A 24,426-nucleotide genomic window follows, 5' to 3' on the forward strand; every position below is an offset into this window, starting at 1 on the left:
GCCCTCTGGTGGATGAGGCTATCTAAGAGGCTTGTGTAAGTTTCCTGATGGGGGGGACTGGTGGTGGGTAGAGCTGACTGTTGCTCTGGTGGGCAGAGCTCAGTAAAACTTTAATCTGCTTGACTGTTGATGGGTGGGCCTGGCTTCCCTCCCTGTTCATTGTTTGGCCTGGCACAACCCAACACTGGAGCCTGCCTGGGCTCTTTGGAGGGGCTAATGACAAACTCTGGGAGGGCTCATGCCAAGAAGTACTTTCCAGAACTTCTAATGTCAGTGTCCTTGTCCCCACAGTGAGCCACAGCCACCACCACCTCTGCAGGAGACCCTCCAGCACCAGCAGGTAGGTCTGGATCCATCTCCCCTGGGGTCACTGCTCCTTCCCCTGGGTCCCAATGTACACACTACTTTGTGTGTGCCCTCCAAGAGTGGAGTCTCTGTTTCCCCCAGTCCTGTCAATGTCCTGCCATCAAATCCCATTAACCTTCAAAGTCTGATTGTCTAAGAATTCCTCCTCCCATTGCCAGAAGCCTGATGTGGGTCTCAGAACCTTCACTACAGTGGGTGGATTTCTGTGGTATAAGTGTTCTCTAGTCTGTGAGTTACCAACCCAGCAGTTATTGGCTTTGATTTTACTGTGATTGTGCTCCTCCTACTGTCTCATTGTCTTTGAATGTGGGATATATTTTTTGGTGAGTTCCAGTGTTTTCCTGTCGATGATTGCCCAGCAGCTAGTTGTGATTCTTATGTTCTCACAAGAGGGAGTGAGAGCACAACCTTCTATTCTGCCATCTTGGTTCCTCTCCCTATCTCAACATTCTTTTCTGGGAGAGATGATGGTGGGATTCTCATTGATCCTCTGCAGAGCAGGATCCAGTTTACCAGAGAGAAAGTTGGATGATACCATTTTATCTAAGGAAATAAATCCCTATATGTGATGGTAGAAGAGCAGATAAAACTACAGGTAGAAAGTCACACAGATTTAATTAAGGAGAGGCACAGACATCACTGTCAGTTCCTTGGGAATAGCTCCACCCAAGCCCAAGCTCATGGATTCTTTACGTGAGCACTTTTTCCATCTTACTAGAACAGAGAAATCAATAAAATCATGAACATTTTTGAAATCAAGATGCTGTTTATTCCCCATAAGTTATCTGTAGTGCACTGTGGGAAAATGAATAACACATAAGTATCTCCTGCTTAAAATTCCTTCCTTTAACATTTGAAATTATTTACCACTTGAGATGTAAGTCCCTTAACATATCTGAACAGAGATTTGTCCTTACAAAGCAGTTAGGTCTAATGAGATTTTACCACAGGTGGAAGTGTAGCACAAGAGAGCAGACTGTCAATAAATTTTACCATATAGACACTGTAATTGTTTGCCCTTAATAATGAGGGAGCAATACCAGGTCCATTCAGAGAAATGACTTGTCTGACCTTCAGACAGAAGATTTAATGCATAGTAGAAAATAGATAAATAGAGTCTGGGCATAGTGTGTGATAGTGTAAAAGTTCTTATAAAACAATTTTAATTGGTTCTTCAAATGCTTGACTCATTCCAATTACATAAACAAAATTCACTCTAGTCCTGAGGAGAAAAAATTCACTAATTTTGGCAGACAACACAATATACTCTGCTTATATGGAGACTGATAGTGTTGATGACTTGCCACCCTGGAGCCCAATTGGCAAATAGTTAATCAGGGATAACATGAACTCTGCAGAAAGGATTTTGAAGTCTTTCTTGCCATATCTCTTTATGAAACAGAGAAAGATGAGGAAGGAGAAAGAAACTGTCACTAAATTCTGATGCAGGGAAACATATATACAAGGTTTAATCCAACCTATGATGGCTTCTCAGACTATAGCTCCTTTGAACATGCTATTTATCTCCCAAAGCATGAAGGACCAAAAGAGCCAGAGATGCCATCATCTAGAACAGAACATTATTGGGAAGCATAAAATTGTCATCCCAAGGAGAAATTTGTTGGAAAAATAATTAGAACAAAGAAATAATATATCTATCCTCTGTTCAAATCTACCTATACAACTACTGCTCTACAAAGCTAGGAAAAGAAATCATTCATATAGCTGAGGACCTTGCATCTTTGTGCATTTATGATTCTGGGAACAATTTAAAAGACTGGCAATGAAGGTTTTTCAATGACATTTATATAGGTATTAAAATAGTTATTGTCACCAGCTATGTCTGACCAATTTGTATGACACGTTCACCAGAAATCTGCTTCTCTGAGGGGCTGAGAAGCCTCACTGGAGAGACTTTCTCTGAAGAGAAGAATCAAACAGAAAAGCTTGACCCGTTAATGCAACCCTAGTAACTAGCAGGTGAATGTGCCTATTGGATTTGAACTGAGGCTTATAGTATAACTTAATAGGTAAGTTATACTTACCTATAACTTACCTATTAAGTTATACTTAAGGTATACTTAATAGGGGAGAGAAGTGTGAGAAAACATTGAAAAAGCTGTTTTTAATAAGACCTAGATCAGATAGTAGAGAAAGAGGTGGTCCTCCAACAGTAAAACTCTAACATGAAACATCACAGGAAAAGAGATAATGAAATTTTATTGTTCTTGACCACACACTATCAACCAGATTTGGCCCATTGGAGGCTCCAGTACATTCTCTCTCTGAGCCTCATTTCCATCTGTAAGTTAGTAATGATAATATCAGTATATTATACTATAAAGCGTGGTATATAATATTAAGAGTTCAAAGAGTATTAGAGGTTACCTATTCAATAAATGAAGAAGAAGAAAGGAAAGTAGGAAGGGAGAGACAGATGAAAGGACAGAGTAAGGGAGCAAGAGAACTAATAACTAGAATGACTAGAATTAATAATTTTCTAAGATCACAAATATTATTTGTAATAAATTCATCAGTAGATTTCAGTTTTATTTACTCCCAGTCCAGTATTTTTCAAATATGTTAGCTAGCTTATGCTACATCTACAATGAACTTCAAAATAATCTGTTCTGGGCAGTGATATATTGTATATATGCTAAGTAGTTTAAGCCTCAGTTTTAGGAGCCATTGTCCTCATTTATAATGCACACTGCAGGGATTTTTCATTATGAGCAAAAGTCTATATTCTAGAAGCAGCTACTACAAGGTATCTTGATCAGCACGTCCTATTACACAAGTCAGACTGGTGAGTGGGAGAAATATTTTTATTGGTGAATTTAGTTATTCATCTACTATTGGTCGACTCCTTGGATGCAGAAGCTGGGATACGGGATGGCCAACTGTACAATATCATTTTACAAAAGGAACTTGAGTATCAGAGGATTTTGGTATCTGTGGGGGTCCTGGAACCAATACCCTGTGGGACAACTATACAACTTTTAGTGGGGATTATTAAGCATTTTAGATGACTAAGAGGAGAGGGATTTGGAAGAAGGGATTGAGTTTTGTTGCTACTTATTTCAAAATTTGAAGTCCACATATACTATTGCAAGTATGAAGAGCCCACACTGAAAAAGTTATCTTTTTTCAGGAAATAAACAAGTTGAAGTTGGGAAATCTAAGGAATTGACTTAAAAAAGGAGATGTAATTAAATGAGGATATGGATTTGAGGAGATAACGGTAATACCTTTTTGAAGCACTTTTGAGAAGCTTATTTTTGGGGAGGAATATCAACACCAGGGAAAATGGTATTAAATAAATAATGCTGCCAAAAGAACATCAGGAGCTTAGATGCTCTATGAGCACAGATTCATGGAGCTGAATTAATGAGGACATTTTGTATGAAACCATTTGACATCCTGGATGCTATTTGTCATTGAAATGTAACTTAATATACATTTTATATGCTATAAAACATTCACCTTCAGATTTAGTATATTACAATATGAATAGATATGTGCGTGTGGATATGTGTATTTTTCTCAGTCTAATTCTCTGTGGGGATGCATGCTTTCAGAAGGATGCACCCTTAGATGTTGAACAGGGAGGGCAGCACAATTAGAGAGCTCTTGCAAGTGACCCCTGGTAATCTGCTAAAGAATTCCTACTAATGTGGAAAGCTGCAGGGCTCCTTATGTGGAATATATACACCTTAACCCAGTCACTGCCTTCCACCTGTCCATCTATACACTGCTGCCAGATTCATCTTCCTTAATCTCCAGATTTATCATATTCTTCTCCAATTTATAACCTTTCAACAGTTACCTATTTCTCACAGATGAAATCCAAATACCTTCACCTGGCAGTTTAGACATTGCTAGGTATAACCTACAGAAAACCTTCTCTCGAAATAAATTTGGGCTTTCGATATTTGCTGCATGTACCTTAAACTTTCTTGATTGCACTTGTCTTAAGCCTTTTCAGTCTGCTTGCTTTGCAAAATCTCATTCTGAAAAGAATCAAAGATCTTGTGCTTCTTGGGGGTGAAAAGATAGGTGTGCTCCCAGTTACTCTATGCAGTTCTAGGGGAAAGGAAAGAAGGGATTATAAAAATATTCCTTTTCATGAGAAAAGACATCTTTCCCACAAACTCTATTGAGCCATTCATAAGCAATTTACAAAATCATCAGGAATTCCACGTGTTTCTGTGCTCAATTACATTACATAAAATTTGCTCAGTATGAATTCAGTTGGCTTCTCCACTTCTTATTTACAGTTAAGGAAAAGTTTCTTTACCTTACATGGAAAGAGGATGTTCTAGGATCAAAACTTGTATCAATGTGCCAAGGAAGTGACACTGTAAATTGCTCCTTCTAAAATTATGGATTATTAAGGCTTGAGTCTTGCCATCAGAGTGAGAAACATCTAAAGAAAGAATTGAGAGAGAGAGAAATGTCCAAGGAATGGAGGGGATTAAATTTGTGCAGGTCCTAATGAAAAACAGCCTGGCTCAATGCATCTTGGGCTGTGCCAGCCATCCCATCTGTGGCCAGACTGAGTTAAGGTAGGATAAAATATCTGTACTATGAGGTATGTGCCTGTCGATGTGTTTTTTTTTTTCCCCTTTATTGTTCTAGTTAAAGATGAATGACAATCTCAGACTAAGAATGCAACATTTTTTCTCCCTGAGACATATTTAACTGGTGAACAGTACATTTATGGAGCTTTACATTGTGGGAGCAGGATGAGGGGCAGCTTAGAGTCCCAAAATGAGTTTGGGAAGCAGAAGTAGAGAGAAATGATAGCTAGCAAACAGATATCCCTATCCTTTACTTTCCAAACAAAGGGGTTCAGATGGTCTGAACAGCACACCTGGCCAGAGGTGTGCTGAAGAACACACCCTGAATTATTTCTCTCTGTCTTCATTTACTACTTAAAATGTATTTCCTAAAATCTTAGGTTGATTCCATGTCCCTCTTCCTCTAATCATCCTCCTCCATATGAGGCTTCGTAAACATCAAGCACTCAAAATTATTCAGATTGTGATGGTGGTGGTGGCAGAGAGAAGACTGTATTTGGAGGAGGAATACATGTCTACTCTCATTGCAAACTATTTTTCAGGCCCTTTGGTGTGTCATTCTTGGTGGTAAGATTTGGGAGGGCTCAAATTTGTGACAGGTATTACTTTTGTTTTTGAAAGATAAGAGGGGTGAGGCCTGAGAGAAAACAAATAGGTAGCAGTTCATGGAGACCTTGTAGGTTGTTCTATGTGTTCAGTTCATTTTATCAGACTAGGAAAGAGGACAGAGACTTAAAGCAAAGACTGATACAAGAATGAGTCTTCCTTTAATTACTGAAATCTCTTATAAGGATGAAACTTTATCCTTCTTATGTATTCCCATCAACAAAAGAGGTGGGGGAAAGAGTTGCTAATTTTGTGCATCAGAATATTCCAGAACAGGCTGCCATGAACCAACATGGCAGAGTAGAAAGATGTGCTCTCACTCCCTGCTGTGAGAACACCAGAATCACAACTAGCTGTTGGACAATCATCAACACGAAGACACTGGAATTCACCAAAAAATATACTCCACATCCAAAGACAAAGGAGAAGTCACAGCAAGATGGTAGGAGGGGTGCAATCACAGTAAAATCAAATCCCATAATGGCAGGGTGGGTGACTCACAGACTGGAGAACATTTATATCACAGAATTCCACTGACTGGAGTGAAGATTCTAAGGCCCAGATCAGGCTTCTCAACCTGGGGTCCAGCAATGGGAGGAGGTATTTCTAGATAATCAGACTTTGAAAGCTAGTGGGATTTGATGGCAGGACATTGAAAGGACTGGAGAAAACAGAGACTCCACTCTTGGAGAGCACACTCACAGTAGTGTGCACATGGAGACGCAGGGGAAGGAGAAGTGTCTCCAGGGGAGAATGAACCAGACCTACCTGCTGGTGTTGGAAGGTTTCCTGCAGAGGTGGGGGGTGGTTGTGGCTCACTGTGAGGGTGGAGATGCTGGCAACGGAGGTTCTGGTGGGTTCTCCTTGGTTTGAGCCTTCCCAGAGTCTGACATTTGCCCCACCAATGAGCCCAGGTTGACTCCAGTGTTGGGTTGCCTCAGGCCAAACAACCACAGGGAGGGAATCCAGCCCCACCTATGAACATTCAAGTGGATTAAATTATTACTGAGCTCTGCCTAACAGAGCCACAGTCAGCTCTAACCACCTCTAGTCCCTCCCATAAGAAAACTTACACAAGCCTCTTAGATAGCCTCATCCACCAAAGGGTAGACAGCAGAAACAAGAAGAACAACAATCCTGCAGGCTGTGGAACAAAAACCACATTCATAGAAAGATAGACAAGATGAAAAGGCAGGGCTATGTAACAGATAAAGGAATAAGATAAAACCCCAGAAAAAAAAAAAAAACTAAATGAAATGGAGATAGGTAAACTTCCAGAAAAAGAATTCAGAATAATGGTAGTGGAGATGATCCAGGACCTTGGGAAAAAAAATGGAGGCAAAGATCAAGAAGATGCAAGAAATGTTTAACAAGACCTCAAAGAATTAAAGGACAAACGAACAGAGATGAACAATAAAATAAATGAAATGAAAACTACAGTAGAAGTAATCAATAGCAGAATAACTGAAGCAGAAGAACAGATAAGTGACCTGGAAGACAGAATGGTGGAATTCACTGCTGGAGAACAGAATAAAAAAATTAAAAAAAAAGAATGAAAAGAAAAGAATACAGCCTAAGAGACCTCTGGGACAACATTAAACCCAAAAACATTTGCATTATAGTGGTCCCAGAAGGAGAAGAGAGAGAGAAAGGACCTGAGAAAATATTTGAAGAGATTATAGATAAAAATTTCCCTAACATGGGAAAGGAAAGAGCCACCCAAATCCAGGAAGAGCAGTGAGTCCCATACAGGATAAACCCAAGGAGAAACACACCAAGACACATAGTAATCAAATTGGCAAAAATTAAAGACAAAGAAAAATTATTGAAAGCAGCAAAGGAAAAATGACAACCTACAAGGGAACTCCCATAAGGTTAACAGCTGATTTCTAAGCAGAAACTCTATAAGATAGAAGGGAGAGGCATGATATACTTAAAGTGATAAAAGGGAACCTAAAACCAAGATTACTCTACCTGGCAAGGATCTCATTCAGATTCGATAGAGAAATCAAAAGCTTTACAGACAAGCCAAACTAAGAGATTTCAGCACCACCAAACCAGATCTACAACAAATGCTAGAGGAATTTCTCTAAGTGGGAAACACAGAAGAAGAAAAAGACCTACAAAAAGAAACCCAAAGCAATTAATAAAATGGCCATAGTAACATACATATTGATAATTACCTTAAACATGAATGCAATAAATGCTCCAACCAAAAGACACAGGCCTGCTGAATGGACACAAAAACAAGATGCATATATATGCTATCTACAAGAGACCCACTTCAGACCTAGGGACACATACAGACTGAAAGTGAGGGGATGGAAAAAGATATTCCATGCAAATGGAAATCAAAAGAAAGCTGGAGTAGCAATACTTATATCAGATAAAATAGACTTTAAACTAAAAAAATATTACAAGAGACAAGGAAGCACACTACATAATGATCAAGGGATCAATCCAAGAAGAAGATATAAAAAATATAAATATATATGTTCCCAAAATAGAAGCACCACAATACATAAGGCAATTGTTAACAGCTATAAAAGAGGAAATCAACAGTAACACAGGAATAGTGGGAGACTTTAACACCTTACTTACACCAATGGACAGATCATCCAAAATGAAAATAAATAAGGAAACAGAAGCTTTAAATGACACAATAGACCAGAAAGATTTAATTGATATTTATAGGACATTCCATCCAAAAACAAAGGATTACACTTTCTTCTCAAAGGTGCACAGAACATTCGCCAGGATAGATCACTTCTTGGGTCACAAATCAAGCCTCAGTAAATATAATAAAATTAGAATCATAGCAACCATCTTTTCTGACCACAATGCTATGAGATTAGAAATGAATTACAGGGAAAAAAAACATAAAAAACCCAAACATATGGAGGCTAAAAAATATGTTACTAAATAACAGAGATCACTGAAGAAGTAAAAGGAGAAATCAAAAAATGCCTAGAGAAAAATGATAATGAAAACAGGATGATCCAAAACCTATGGGATGCAGCAAAAGCAGTTCTAAGAGGGAAGTTTATAGCTATACAAGCCTACCTCTAGAAACAAGAAAATTCTCAAATAATATAAACTTACACCTAAGGGAACTAGAGAAAGAAGAACAAGCAAAATGTAAAGTTATTAGAAGGAAAGAAGTCATAAAGATCAGAGCAGAAATAAATGTAATAGAAAAAAAGAAAACAATAGCAAAGACTAAGTAAACTAAAAGCTGGTTCTTTGAGAAGATAAACATTAGCCAGACTCATCAAGGAAAAGAGGGAGAGGACTCAAATCAATAAAATTAGAAATGAATAAGGAGAAGTTACAACAGACACCACAGAAAAACAAAGCATCCTAAGAGACTACTACAAGCAACTCTATGCCAATAAAATGGACAACCTGGAAGAAATGGACAAATTCTTAGAAAGGTATAACCTTCCAAGACTGAACCAGGAAGGAATAGAAAATATGAGCAGACCAATCACAAGCAATGAAATTGAAACTGTGATTAAAAACCTTCCAACAAACAAAAGTTCAGGACCAGAGGGCTTTAAAGGTGAATTCTATCAAACATTTAGAGAAGAGCTAACACCCATCCTTCTCAACCTCTTCCAAAAAACTGGGGAGGAAGATAAACTCACAAAGTCATTTATGAGGCCACATTTACCCTGAACCCAAAACCAGACAAAGATACTACAAAAAAAGAAAATTACAGAACAATATCACTGATGAATATAGATGCAAACATTCTCAACAAAATACTAATAAACAGAATCCAAAAACATATTAAAAGGATCATACACCTTGAACAAGTGGGATTTATCCCTGAGATGCAAGGATTCTGCAATATATGCAAATAAATCAATGTGATACACCATATTAATAAACTGAAGAATAAAAAAACATATGATCATCTCAATAGATGTCAAAAAAGCTATTGACAAAATTCAACTCCCACTTATGATAAAAACTCTCCAGAAAATGGGCATAGAGAGAACCTACCTCAACATAATAAAGGCCATATATGACAAACCCACAGCAAACATCATTCTCAAAGGTGAAAAACTGAAAGCATTTCCTCTAAGATCAGGCACAAGACAGGGATTTCTACTCTCACCACTATTACTCAACATAGATTTGGAAGTCCTAGCCATGGCAATCAGAGAAGAAAAATAAATAATAGGAATACAAATTGGAAAAGAAGAAGTAAAACTGTTACTGTTTGCAGACAACATGATACTATACACAGAGAATCATAAAGATGCCACCAAAAAACTACTAGAGCTAATCAATGAATTTGGCAATGTTGCAGGATACAAAATTAATGCATAGAAATCTCTTGCATTCCTATACACTAATGATGAAAAATCTGAAAGAAAAATTAAAGAAACACTCCCATTTACCATTTCAACAAAAAGAATAAAATACCCATGGATAATCCTACATAAGGAGCCAAAAGACCTGTATACAGAAAAGTATAAGACACTGGTGAAAGAAAGTAAAGATGATACGAGCAGATGGAGAGATATAACATGTTCTTGGATTGTTAGAATCAATATTGTGAAAATAACTATATGACAAAAAGGAATCTACAGATTAAATGCAATCCCTATCAAATTACCAATGGCAATTTTTATGGAACTAGAACAAAAAAATCTTAAAATTTGTATAGAGACAGAAAGGACCCCAAATGACCAAAGCAGTCTTGAAGAAAAAAATGGAGTTGGAGGAATCAGGCTCCCTGACTTCAGACTATACTATAAAGCTACAGTAATCAAGACAATATGGTAGGGGCACAAAAGCAGAAAGTAAGATCAATGGAATAAGATAGAAAGCTCAGAGATAAATCTATGCACCTATGGTAAACTAATCTATGACAAAGGAGGCAACGATATACAGTGGAGAAAAGACAGCCTTTTCAATAAGTGGTGCTGGGAAAACTGGACAGCGACATGTAAAAGAATGAAATTAGAACAATCCCTAACACCATACACAAAAATAAACTCAAAATGGATTAGAGACCTAAATGTAACACCAGACACTATAAAACTCTTAGAGAAAAACATAGGAAGAACACTCTTTGACATAAATCACAGGAAGATCTTTTTTGATCCGTCTCCTAGAGTAATGGAAATTAACACAAAAATAAACAAATGGGACCTAATGAAACTTCAAAGCTTTTGCACAGCAAAGGAAACCATAAAAAAGACGAAAAGACAGCCCTCAGAATGGGAGAAAATATTTGCAAATGAGTCAATGGACAAAGGATTAATCTCCAAAATATATAAACAGCTCATACAGATCAATATTAAAGAAGCAAACGACCCAATCCAAAAATGGGCAGGAGACATAAATAGACATTTCTCCAAAGAAGATATACAGATGGCCAATAAGCACATGAAAAGCTGCTCAACATCAGTAGTTATTAGAGAAATGCAAATCAAAACTACAATGAGGTATCACCTCACACCAGTCAGAATGAACATCATCAGAAAATCTACAAAGAGCAAATGCTAGAGTGGGTGTGCAGACAAAGGAACCCTCTTGCACTGTTGGTGGGAATGTAAATGGATACAGCCACTATGGAGAACAGAATGGAGTTTCGTTAAAAAACTAAAAATAGAATTACTATATGATCCAGCAATCCCACTACTGGATATATACCCAGAGAAAACCATAATTCAAAAAGACACATGCACCCCAATGTTTATTGCAGCACTACATACAATAGCCAGGTCATGGAAGCAACCTAAATGCCCATTGACAGATGAATGGATAAAGAAGTTGTGGTACATATATACAATCAAATATTACTCAGCCATTAAAAGGAATGAACTTGGTTCATTTGTTGAAACGTGGATGGATCTAGCGACTGTCATACAGAGTGAAGTAAGTCAGAAAGAGAAAAACAAATAGCGTATATTAATGCATGTATGTAGAGCCTAGAAAAATGATACAGATGAACTGGTTTGCAGGACAGAAATTGAGACACAGGTGTAGAGAACAAACATATTGACACCAAGGGGGGAAAGCTGTAGGTTGGTGGTGATGGTGGTGTGATGAATTGGGCGATTTGGATTGACATGTATACACTGATGTGTATAAAATTGATGACTAATAAGAACCTGTTGTATAAACAAGATAAATAAAATAAAATTCAAAAATTAAAAAAAAAAAAAAAGGAACCAGGGGCAGGACAGAAATAAAGACACAGACGTAGAGAATGGACTTGATTGAGGACACGGGGAGGGAAAAGGGTAAGCTGGGATGAAGTGAGAGAGTGGTTTGGACATATATACACCACCAAATGTAAAATAGATAGCTAGTGGGAAGCAGCTGCATAGCATAGGGAGATCAGCTCAGTGCTTTGTGTCCACCTAGAGACGTGGGATAGGGAGGGTGGAAGGGAGAGGCAAGAGGGAGGAGATATGGACATATATGTATATGTATAGCTGATTTACTTTGTTATAAAGCAGAAACTAACACACCATTGTAAAGCAATTATACTCCAATAATGAAATAAAATTACTTGTTGAAATATATATAAAAAAAAGAAGATTCCAGAACAAAGAGTGGATTATGTTTTATAGTGGATAAAGTTACTCTTCCTTCTTGTTTCTAGTCTATTACACTTACTCCAGAGAGAGGATAGTTTGTGTGTTCACTCTCTCTCTCTGTCTTTGTCTTTTTCTCTCCATCAGAACAGGGGAGACAGAGGAGAATATATAATACACAATGACAAATAATGTGGTGTAATATTTTATAACAGTGATTCCAAGACTTTGGAATTTCATGGGTTGGTAACATTTCCAGAGACTTACATAAGCATGCTGATACTATTTTGGCAAGTAAAATATATAGTTATGTATAAATAAATGTAAGTAAACATATAATCTATCATCATCATAATTTGACAACATAAAGGACATATTGACATAAAAAACATAAGCATAATTAAATAATCTCAGAGTTTTAAAAAATAATAAATTTGTGTTTAAAAGAAATCTTATTTTTCAAATTTCTTCTGGTCAGGTGAAGACTTCATTAATTGTGAATTAGAAAGTCTGAAAGGGGAAACTTACTATTCAATGATGTTGAGCTACTAATTTAAATCAAATTCTACATTATAAAGTTTTTATTTTTTAATCTTTTAATATCATTAATTGTATTAATTGATATTTAAATATTCAACGAAACTTGCATTCCTTGGATAAACCTTAGTTGGTCAAACTGTACTTTTAAAATATATTGTATTCAAATTTCTAAAACTGTCTTTATAATTTTCCTAGTGATTTCATAGATGTTGATCTGTAGTTTTCCTTTATAATAATGGTTTTGTCCAATTTTGGCATCAACATTTTGTTTGCTGAATGGTAGTTACTAAAGAGATATGTCTACATCCTAATACCCAAAACCTGTGAATATTATATGGTAAAATTATATCACCTTATGTGACCAAAAAGAGAAATAAGATTACATTAAGGATCTTGAGAGGCAGGGTTTACCCTAGATTATCTGGCTGGCTCTCAATCCATAAAACAGAGGTAAAGGGATATTTGAGACAGAGAGTAGAGGAAAGACACAGGCACATAGGCAAAGAAAAGGGAAGTCAATATATCCACAGAGGCAAAGATTGAAATGATGTGGCCACAAGCCAAGAAACTCCTCAAGACACAAGAAGCTGGAAGAAGCAAGAAAAGATTCTCCCATAGAGGCTTCAGAGGGTGTGTGGTCCTGCTGACACCTTGATTTCAGACTTCCAGACTCCAGAACTAGAAAAAAATAAATTTCTGTTATTTTAAGTCACCTAGTCTGTATTAATTTGTTGTAGTAACCTTAAGAAACTAACATACAAGGTAATAATGGCCTCACAGAGTGAGTTTCTACAACAGTTTGTATGGAACTAGTATTATTTAATTTTCAGATGTTGTTAGAAAGTATCAGTAAAGCCATCTGGGCTTTTCATTGTGGTAGGCTATTGTTGTTTGTTTTTCCTACAAATTTATTTTCTGTAATGGATGTAGGGGATAATCAAGTTATCTATTTTTCATAAATAAACTTTAATAGTTTTTCAAGGAATTTATTTCATTTATATTTTCAAACTTATTGGCATAGAGTTGTTCTGATGTCATTTATTATTTCTGATATTACTTTTAATATTTTTGTTAGATTTTTTCTTTGTTTTTGGTTGTTTCATGTGTGTAATGGCTTGGATTGTGTTCCCCTCCACATGTTCCCTCTAAAAATAACACATCATATTTGAAGTCTTAACTCTTAATACTTCAGAATGTGACATTATTATGGAAATATAGTGATGCAGACAAACATGTGCAGAGGAAAAATTTTGATCTCATATAATATCCAGAACCAAAATTTCTCCCATCTGCATGGAACCAAAGGACCAGGACAGGACCACAACCTGAATGCCAGAACCCTTTCAGAAATGAATGGTCCATTGTCCAAGAAGATCTGGTGCTGAAGCCCCTTTACCACATCTTGCATTTCTAGGTTCCAAAGCCCTCCAATTGAAACCTGCCCCACCAGTGCTTCTGCATACCAGCCCACCCACCCCTAACCCATGAAAGTTTGATCTGACCCCAGATGGGAGAAACATATTAAAAGTCTTGCCTCCTGTCTCCTTTCCCAGTACATCTCTCAATAAAGATTTTTCTTTTCTAAAAAGCCAGTGTCATAGTATTGGTTTCTGTGTGAGTTGGGCAGCGAGCCATTTCTTGGTAACAGTTTACAGGTTACCCTATGAAGAAGGTACCTTGAGCTTGATTTATCCATAGTTTGGAGATATAGTCAGCTCAACATGGAATGATTCCATAGAGCAAGCACAGTGGGAATGTGAAGTCAGCTTTGTTTTATGCTGAAACACTTTGTTCTACACATATCCTTGCACCTAAATAACTTTACACACCTTTAGAAAATTTATTACCTGGACATTATCAGTTTCTCTTGGGAATAAGTTTACTGTGATTTTTGTGAGAGGTGGAGATATCACAATTGATGGCAAATGACTAGAGAGATTTTAATCTACTCTGTTTCTTACGTATCCTTTGGAGATGATTAGAGGGTAAAATGCTGGTGAGCAACTTTTTTATATTTTCTGCACATCTTCAGGTTGAGTTTTAAAGAAACATAGAAGAAAGAAAAACATGGCTAGCTAGTATATCCTTTGGTTCATAAAGGTATTTCTACATACTACATTTAATCGACTTAAATTATGTAATTTAGATTTAAAATAACAGGGTAAATATGCTATAATTATATGTTATTTGTTGGTAATGGAAGTTAATCCAGCCTGGGATGGCATTAAAGTCATGATTTAGGGTGCAGAGGCCTTTTGTATTAACAAATAGGAGTTCTCAGAACCTTACAGATGACGATTGATATTGCTGTGATTGGTACACAAGAGTTTTTATAAGAATTCCTTTTTTTTTTATAACACCTTCATTGCACTATAATTGCTTTACAATGTTGTGTTAGTTTCTGTTGTATAACAAAGTGAATCAGCTGTATGTATACATACATCACCATATCCCTTTCCTCTTGCATCTCCCTCACACTCTCTATCCCACCCATGTACGTGGTCACAGGGGACCAAGCTGATCTCTCTGTGCTATGCGGCTGCTTCCCACTAGCTGTCTAATTGACATTTGGTAGTGTATATATGTCAATGAAATTCTCTCACTTCGTCCCAGCTTACCCTTCACCCTCCCCATGTCCTCAAGTCCATTCTCTACATCTGCGTCTTTATTCCTGTCCTGCCCCTAGGTTCATCAGAACCATTTCTATTTTTTTTGAATTCCATACATATGTGTTAGCATATGGTATTTGTTTTTCTCTTTCTGACTTATTTCACTATGTATGACAGACTTTAGGTCCATCTATCTCACTAAAAATAACTCAATTTAATTTCTTTTTATGGCTGAGTAATACTTCATTTTATATATGTGCCACATCTTTATCCATTCATCTGTCAATGGGCACTTAAATTGCTTCCATGTCCTGACTATTGTAAATAGTGCTGCAATGAACATTGTGGTACATGACTCTTTTTGAATAATGGTTTTCTCAGGTTATATGCCCAGTAGTGGGATTCCTGGGTGATATGGTAGTTCTATTTTTAGGTTTTAAGGATCCTCCATACTGTTCTCCTTAGTGCTTGTATCAATTTACATTCCCAACAACAGTGCAAGAGGGTTCCTCTTTCTCCACACCCTCTCCAGCATTTATTGTTTGTAGATTTTTGATGATGGCCATTCTGATTGGTGTGAGTTGATACCTCATTGTAGTTATGATTTGCATTACTCTAATGATTAGTGACATTGAACATCCTTTCATGTGTTTGCTGGTAATCTGTATGTCTTCTTTGGAGAAATGACTATTTAGGTTTATTGCCCATTTTTGGATTCGGTTGTTTGTTTTTTGGATATTGAGTTGCATGAGCTGCTTGCATATTTTGGATATTAATCTTTTGTCAGTTGATTCATTTGCAAATATTTTCTCCCATTCTGAGAGTTGTCCTTTCATCTTGTTTATGGTTTACTTTGCTGTGCAATAGCTTTTAAGTTTCATTATGTTCCATTTGTTTATTTTTATTTCCGTTTCTCTAGGAGGTGGGTCAGAAGGGTCTTGCTGTGATTTATGACAAAGAGTGTTCTTCCTATGTTTTCCTCTAAGTGTTTTATAGTGTCTGGCCTTAAATTTAGGTCTTTAATCCATTTAAAGTTTATTTTTGTGTATGGTGTTAGGAAGTATTCTAATTTCATTGTTTTACATGTAGCTGTCCAGTTTTCCCAGCAGCACTTATTGAAGAGGTTGTCTATTCTACATTATCAAAGATAAGGTGACCATATGTGTGTGGGTTTACCTCTGGGCTTTCTATCCTGTTCCATTGATCCAAATTTCCTTTTTGTGTGTGCCAGTACCATATTGTCTTGATTACTGTAGCTTTATAAGATAGTCTGAAGTCAAGGAGTCTGATTCCTTCAGCTCCATTTTTCCTTCTCAAGATTGCTTTGGCTATTTGGGGTTTTTTTGTTTCCATACATATTGTGAAATTTTTGTTCTCGTTCTGTGAAAAATGCCACTGGTAGTTTGATAGGTATTGCATTAAATCTGTAGATTGCTTTGGGTAGTATAGTCATTTTCACAATGCTGATTCTTAGTACATATCTCCATCTGTATCATCTTTAATTTATTTTATCAGTGTCTTATAGTTTTCTGCATACAAGTCTTTGGTCTCTTTAGGTAGGTTTATTCCTTGGTATTTTATTTTATTTTATTTTATTTTGCAATGGTAAATGGGAGTGTTTCCTGAATTTCTCTTTCAGATTTTTCATCATTAGTGTATAGGAATGCCAGAGATTTCTGTGCATTAATTTTGTATCCTGCTACTTTACCAAATTCATTGATTAGCTCTAGTAGTTTTCTGGTAGCATCTTTAGGATTATCTATGTAGAGTATCATGTCATCTGCAAACAGTGACAGTTTTACTTTTTCTTTTCCAATTTGGACTCATTTTATTTCATTTTCTTCTCTGACTGCTATGGCTAAAACTTCCAAAACTATGTTAAATAATGGTGGTGAGTGGGGGCAACCTTGTCTTGTTCCTGATCATAAATGGTTTCAGTTTTTCACCACTGAGAACAGTATTGGTTGTGGGTTTATCATATATGGCCTTTATTAAGTTGAGGTAGATTCCCTCTATGCCTACTTTCTGGAGTGTTTTTTATCATAAATGGGTGTTGAATTTAGTCAAAAGCTTTTTCTGTAGCTATTGAGATTATCGTGTTTTTTCTCCTTCAATTGGTTAATATGGAGTATCACATTGATTGCTTTGCATATATTGAAGAATCCTTGCAATCCTGGGATAAACCCCACTTGATCATGATGTATGATCCTTTTAATGTGTTGTTGGATTCTGTTTGCTATTATTTTGTTGAGGATTTTTGCATCACTGATATTCATCAGTGATATTGGCCTCTAGTTTTATTTTTTTGTGACATGTTTGTCTGGTTTTGGTATCAGGGTGATCATGGTCTGTCTAATGAGTTTTGGAGTGTTCCTCTCTCTGTTATATTTTGGAAGCATTTGAGAAGAATGGGTATTAGCTCTTCTCTAAATGTTTGATAGAATTTGCCTGTGAAGCCATCTGGTCCTGAGCTTTTGTTTGTTGGAAGATGTTTGATCACAGTTTTGATTTCAGTGCTTATGATTGGCCTGTGCATATTTTCTATTTCTTCCTTGTTCAGTCTCAGAAAGTTGTGCATTTCTACGAATTTGTACAATTTTTCCATGTTGTCCATTTTACTGGCATATAGATGCTTGTAGTAATCTCTCATGATCCTTTCTATTTCTGCAGTGTCAGTTGTTACTTCTTCTTTTTCCTTTCTATTTCTGTTGATTTGAGTCTTCTCACTTTTTTTCCTGATGAGTCTGGCTAATGGTTTATCAATTTTGTTTATCTTCTCAGAGAACCAGCTTTTAGTTTTATTGATCTTTGCTATTGTGTCCTTCATTTCTTTTTCAGTTATTTCTGTTCTGATCTTTATGATTTCTTACCTTTTGCTAACTTTGTTTTGTTTGTTGTTGTTCTTCTTTCTCTAATTGCTTTAGGTGTAAAGTTAGGTTGTTTATTTGAGATTTTTCTTGTTTCTTGAGGTAGTATTGTATAGCTATAAACTTCCCTCTTAGAACTGCTTTTGCTACATCCCATAGGGTTGGGGTTGTTGTGTTTTCATTATCATTTCTTTCTAAATATTTTTAAATTTCCTCTTTGATTTCTACACTGATCTCACTTGTTGTTGTTCTTCCTTCTCTAATTGCTTTAGGTGTAAAGTTAGGTTGTTTATTTGAGATTTTTCTTGTTTCTTGAGGTAGTATTGTATAGCTATAAACTTCCCTCTTAGAACTGCTTTTGCTACATCCCATAGGGTTGGGGTTGTTGTGTTTTCATTATCATTTCTTTCTAAATATTTTTAAATTTCCTCTTTGATTTCTACACTGATCTCTTGGCTATTTAGTAGCATATTGTTTAGCTTCCATTTGTTTGTAATTTTACAGGTTTTATTCCTGTAATTGATATCTAGTCTCATAGCATTGTGGTCCTAAAATATACTTGATATGATTTCAATTTTCTTAAGATTATTGAGGCTTTTTTTGTGACCCTATATATGATCTGTCCTGGAGAATATTCCATGAGCTCATGAGAAGAAAGTGTATTCTGTTGTTTTGGGATGGAATGTCCTATAAATATCAAATAATTCCATGTTGTTTAATGTGTCATTTAAAGCTTGTGTTTCCTTATTTATTTCCATTTGGATTTTCTGTCCATTAATGAAAGTGGGGTGATAAAGATCCCCACTAATTGTGTTATTGTTGATTTCCCCTTTTATGGCTGTTAGCATTTGCCTTATGTATTGAGGTGCTGCTATGTTGGGTGCACAAATATTCACAATTGTTATATCTTCTTCTTGGATTGATCCCTTGACCATTATGTAGTGTCCTTCTTTGTCTCTTGTAGTAGTCTTTATTTTAAAGCCTATTTTGTCTGATATGAGAATTACTACTCCATCTTTCTTTTGATTTCCATATGCATGAAATATCTTTTTCCATCCCCTCACTTTCAGTCTGTATGTGTCCTTAGGTCTGAAGTGGGTCTCCTTAGACAGCATATATATGAGACTTGTTTTTGTATCCATTTAGCCAATCTATGTCATTTGGTTGGAGAATTTAATCAATTTACATTTAAGGTGGTTATCAACATGTATGTTCTTATTACCATTTTCTTGTTTTTGGTTTGTTATTGTAGATCTTCTCCTTCTTTTCTGTTTCCTGCCTAGGGAAATTTCTTTAGCATATGTTATAAAGATAGTTTTGTGCTAAATTCTCTTAGCTCTTGCTTATCTGTAAAGGTTTTAATTTCTCCTTTGAATCTGAATGAGATACTTGCTGGGTAGAGTAATCTTGCTTGTAGGTTTTCCCTTTCATCACTTTAATTATGTCCTGCCTCTCCCTTCTGGCTTGTAGAATTTCTGCTGCAAATCAGCTGTTAACCTTGTCTGGATTCCCTTTTATGTTATTTGTTGTTTTTCCCTTGCTGCTTTTAATATTTTTTCTTTGTATTTAATTTTTGATAGTTTGATTAATATGTGTCTTGGCATGTTTCTCCTTGGATTTATCATGTATGGGACTCTCTACACTTCCTGGAATTAATTGACTATTTCCTTTCCCATGTTAGGAAATTTTTCAACTATAATGTCTTCAAATGCTTTCTCAGACCCTTTCTTTTTCTCTTGTTCTGGGACTCCTATAATTTGAATGTTGTTGTGTTTAATGTTGTCCCAGATATCTCTGACTCTGTCCTCAATTCTTTTCATTCTTTTTTCTTTATTCTGCTCTGTGGTAGTTATTTCCAGTATTTTACTTTCCAGGTCACTTATCCATTCTTCCACCTCAGTTATTCTACTATTGATTCCTTGTAGAGAATTTTTAATTTCATTTATTTTGTTGTTCATCATTGTTTGTTTGCTCTTTAGTTCTTCTAGGTCCTTGTTAAACATTTCTTGTATTTTCTCCATTTTCTTTCCAAGATTTTCATCATCCTTACCTTCATTACTCTGAATTCTTCTTCATGTAGACTGACTATTTCCTCTTCATTTGTTTGGTCTGGTGAGTTTTTACCTTGCTCATTCATCTACTGTGTATTTCTCTGTCTTCTCATTTTGCTTTACTTACTGTTTTGGGTGTCTCCTTTCACAGGCTGCAGATTCATAGTTCCCATTGTTTTGGGTGTCTGCCACCAGTGGATGAGCTTGGTTCAGTAGCTTGTGTAGGCTTCCTAGTGAAGGGGACTTGTGCCTGTGTTCTGATGCGTGGTGCTGGATCTTGTTTTTCTCGTGGGCAGGGCCACATCCGGTGGTGTGTTTTGGGGTCTCTGTGAACTTATTATTATTTTTGGCAGCCTCTCTGCTAATGGGTGGGATTGTGTTCCTGTCTTACTAGTTGTTTGGCATGGGGCATCCCACACTGTAGCTTGCTGGCCTTTGGGTGAAACTGGGTCTTAGCATTGAGATGGAGATCTTTGGGAGAGTTCTTGCCAATTGATATTACATGGTGCCAGGAGGTCTCTGGTGGGCCAATGTGCTGAACTCAGTTCTCCCACCTCAGAGGCCTAGGTCTGACACCAGGCTGGAGCACCAGGACCCAGCCAGATGGCTTTAGATCAGAGGACTATGGAGTCAAGATTTCCTAGTTTCAAAACTCAGTTTGGTCTTCTCTGGTTATGTGGTCTCAGGTGAATTTTGTCATCCACTGGCTCCTTAAACACAGCAACCATTCGCCATGACTGCAAAACTAAAGGGCCGAGGTGGAGGACTGACCTCTGAGGAAAAAAATACAAGAAAACCCACAAGTTGGACAGCAAGTGGTAGAAACCTGAATAAGGAAGACTAGGCCAAGAATTCTTTTCTAACTTCATTAGACATCTCCAAATTCTATCAACAGAATTGAGAGAGACTGAGGACTACTGTTTCTGCTGTTGTTATATGATGATATGTTGTAACAATATTATTTATTTGAACTGTTTATTTGAAAATATTTTCAAATCCACAGGATAATTTTGATAGTGCACAGAACTCCTATATACCCTTACACAGGGCTTCCCCAATTGTTAACTGTTATATTTGTGCTAGCATTTTCTCTCTTGTTTTTGTTGTCTTTTACTGTACTATGTGAGAATAGGCTGCATGTATGTTATCTTATTAACATTTAATGTTTCAATGTATATTTGCAAAAAGGAGACATTCTCCTCATAACAATAGTACAACTATCAATATCAAAAAGTTAATACTATCCAATATCACCATCTTCTTAACTGATCGCACTCAAATTTTATCCACTGTCCAAGTGATATTTACAAAATTCAGAAGCTTTTATTGCATTTAGTCATCATGTTCCTTTAATTTCCTCCAATCTGGAATAGTGCCTCAGTCTTTCCTTATGTTTCCTGACTTTTATATTGATATTTTTATAGATTATAGCCCAAACTCTCTGTAGAATTTCCATCAATTTGGATTTGATTTTATTGGCTCATAATTTATGTGGAACTTATACATAAATAAATAATAATTTGGGAAGGGCAGGAAAATACTAAAAGTGATGCTATTTTCTTTTCATTGCAGCACATTAATAAGCATATGATACCAATTTGTTCCATACTGGGGTATTAACTTTTATCACATGGCTAAGATGATGCCTGACATTTCTCCACTGTAAAGTTAATTAATAATTATGTTAAATAATTAATAAATAATAATAATTTTAGGAGAAGATATTAAGACTTCTACTGTAATGTAGAGCTGTTCCTTCTTACTCATTTAAACTTTCTCACTTATTAATTTATACCAGAATATAATCATGGGTTCTTATTACTTACTTATAATTTACAATCTAAAATTATTTAATATCTCTATCTCTATCTCTGTTTCTGTCTCTATGTCTGTCTCTATCTCTATCTCATGCTCAGATTATCCCAGTCTTGTGTAATAAGAAACCTTTCAAGCTGGCTCCTTGTCTCTTAGGCATACCTCCATCATTTTCTTCATACATTTTACAATCTGTTATGTTTTCTTCTGGGATAACCTGCTATTTTTTTGTGCTACAGTTTTGGAGTCAGCCATTTCACAAGGATCTTTCATTTTTTCTCTTTAGTGGAGAATGGTATTTAGAAATCAAACATACACACACATACATACATATACACATGTATTCCTATCTAACCTCTCTTCCTCTCTCTCTCTCTCTCTCATCTGTCTATCTCAAAACCCAAAATTTCATCCTACTTTCTCCAATTTCGATTCAAAACTACAGGGTTGATTTTAGTATCCACTTTTATTACATGTACAGTGATAAATCTGGCTCCAATCATCATCAAATTATTTACTTACTTGCTCAGTCTCCCATGTATATAACCAATCGGTTTGCCACAATAGCACAAAGTTCATCCTCGGGCATACTTCTAACTTCCACGCTGACACAACTTCCAAAACCAAGACTCAGAAAAGGAGGAAGGGGAAGAAAAAGGAGGAAAAATGTAGGGAAAATTGGTATACCTATTTATTTAATCATTAAAGTTTGTATTTATGTTACTGAAATTGTATTTGAGATACTTCATAACAGTCATAGAATGGAATATAAATATTTCGTTTAAGTAATACCTACTTCACCCACTTTTATAGCTAGGTGTCGTTACCATTTGAGGTAAAATGGGGACATCCATGGCATACATAATTCTCTGTTTGTTTGGGTTTTTTTATTAGTATTTACTAATCTTCACCCAAAGGAAAAAATGATAGAAGAGGTAAGAACTGTTACAAAAATAGAAAGGATAATGATGAAGATGGTCCTGTGTGTGTGTGCATGAACAGATGAATACATTTGCATTTAGAATTTTTCAGAGGGCTTGTTATTATGAACTAAGACAATTTGGTCATGAAAAATAACATAATATTTTTGGTAAAAATCAATACTTATCAATAGTTATAGATAGATGGTAACTATACTTTTCTTCCTCCACAACTATAGGGAAAGGTAATTTCACACATACAAATATTTATTAGCAAGGAGGCATAAAGTAGTCACATAACCTTATCAGTAGGCTCGACAAAATCTCATATCTGGCCGTTTGTGGGTTCCAAACCATTTTGCACTAGAAATAAATGTGATAATAACTTTAGGTACATGATCCAGCTGACCCTGATAGTCAGAATCAGGTTACCAAAAAACAGTTGCTGGATAAAAGTCCAGTTATGAATCAGTCCTAGAGAATGATTGTGAAATTTGAACAATAAAGAATTCAAGATTCTTATACCCTTATGCCTATACTAGGCAATATTGTGGGCTGTCTCAGTAATATTTTAGATAATCCATATATTTTGACCACCATTAATCTTGTCAACAAAACCTCAAAATTTTACATTCTTTGTGCTAATTAACAAGTCATGAATTCTACTACTGCAAACCTATTTCTAATATTCATGATGCTGTTTAGCAATGATGACCTTGTACATCAAATACACATTTTGGCTGAAATGCCAAATGGCTAAGTGGTAAGATCAATATTCACCAGAAGCTAAGTGTGAAGGTATATATCATCATTTCTGGTCAGTTATTAAACCAATTGATCACTCTGGTATATAGATCAAAACTAATATTACTGAACACAAGTTCATGTGTCCAGCACACATGAGGCCAAACAAACCAAAAAGTTGGAGTTTGGAGGAGAGAAAGGTTTGTGGTTGGAGCATGCAAAGAAATGAATGACTTGTGCTCAGGAAACCCTGAAATCTCTGAAGGGTTTCAGCAAAGCATTTTTATTCATTTGTTTATTTCCTGAAAAGTCATTTTATTTTAAATATAGCAGTGTGTACATGTCACTCTCAAACTCCCAATCTATCCCTTCCCCCCACCCTTCCCCAATGGTAATCATAAGTTCATTCTCTAAGTCTGTGAGTCTGTTTCTGTTTTGTAAATAAGTTCATCTGTATTGATTTTTTTAGATTACACATGTAAGTGATATCATATGATATTTGTCTTTCTCTGATTTACTTCACTTAGTATGATAATCTCCAGGTCCACCCATGTTGCTGCAAATGACATTATTTCATTCTTTTTAATGGCTGAGTAATATTCCATTTTATATATGTACCACATCTTCTTTATCCAGTCATGTGTCAATGGACTTTTAGATTGCTTCCGTGTCTTGGTTATTGTAAACAGTGCTGCAATGAACATTGGGATGCATGTATCCTTTTGAACCATGTTTTTCCCCAGATGTATATCCAAGAGTGGGATTGAT

The sequence above is a fragment of the Neophocaena asiaeorientalis genome, unplaced genomic scaffold (assembly GCF_003031525.2).
Source record: "Neophocaena asiaeorientalis asiaeorientalis breed wild unplaced genomic scaffold, Neophocaena_asiaeorientalis_V1.1 scaffold863, whole genome shotgun sequence".
Taxonomy (NCBI): domain Eukaryota; kingdom Metazoa; phylum Chordata; class Mammalia; order Artiodactyla; family Phocoenidae; genus Neophocaena; species Neophocaena asiaeorientalis.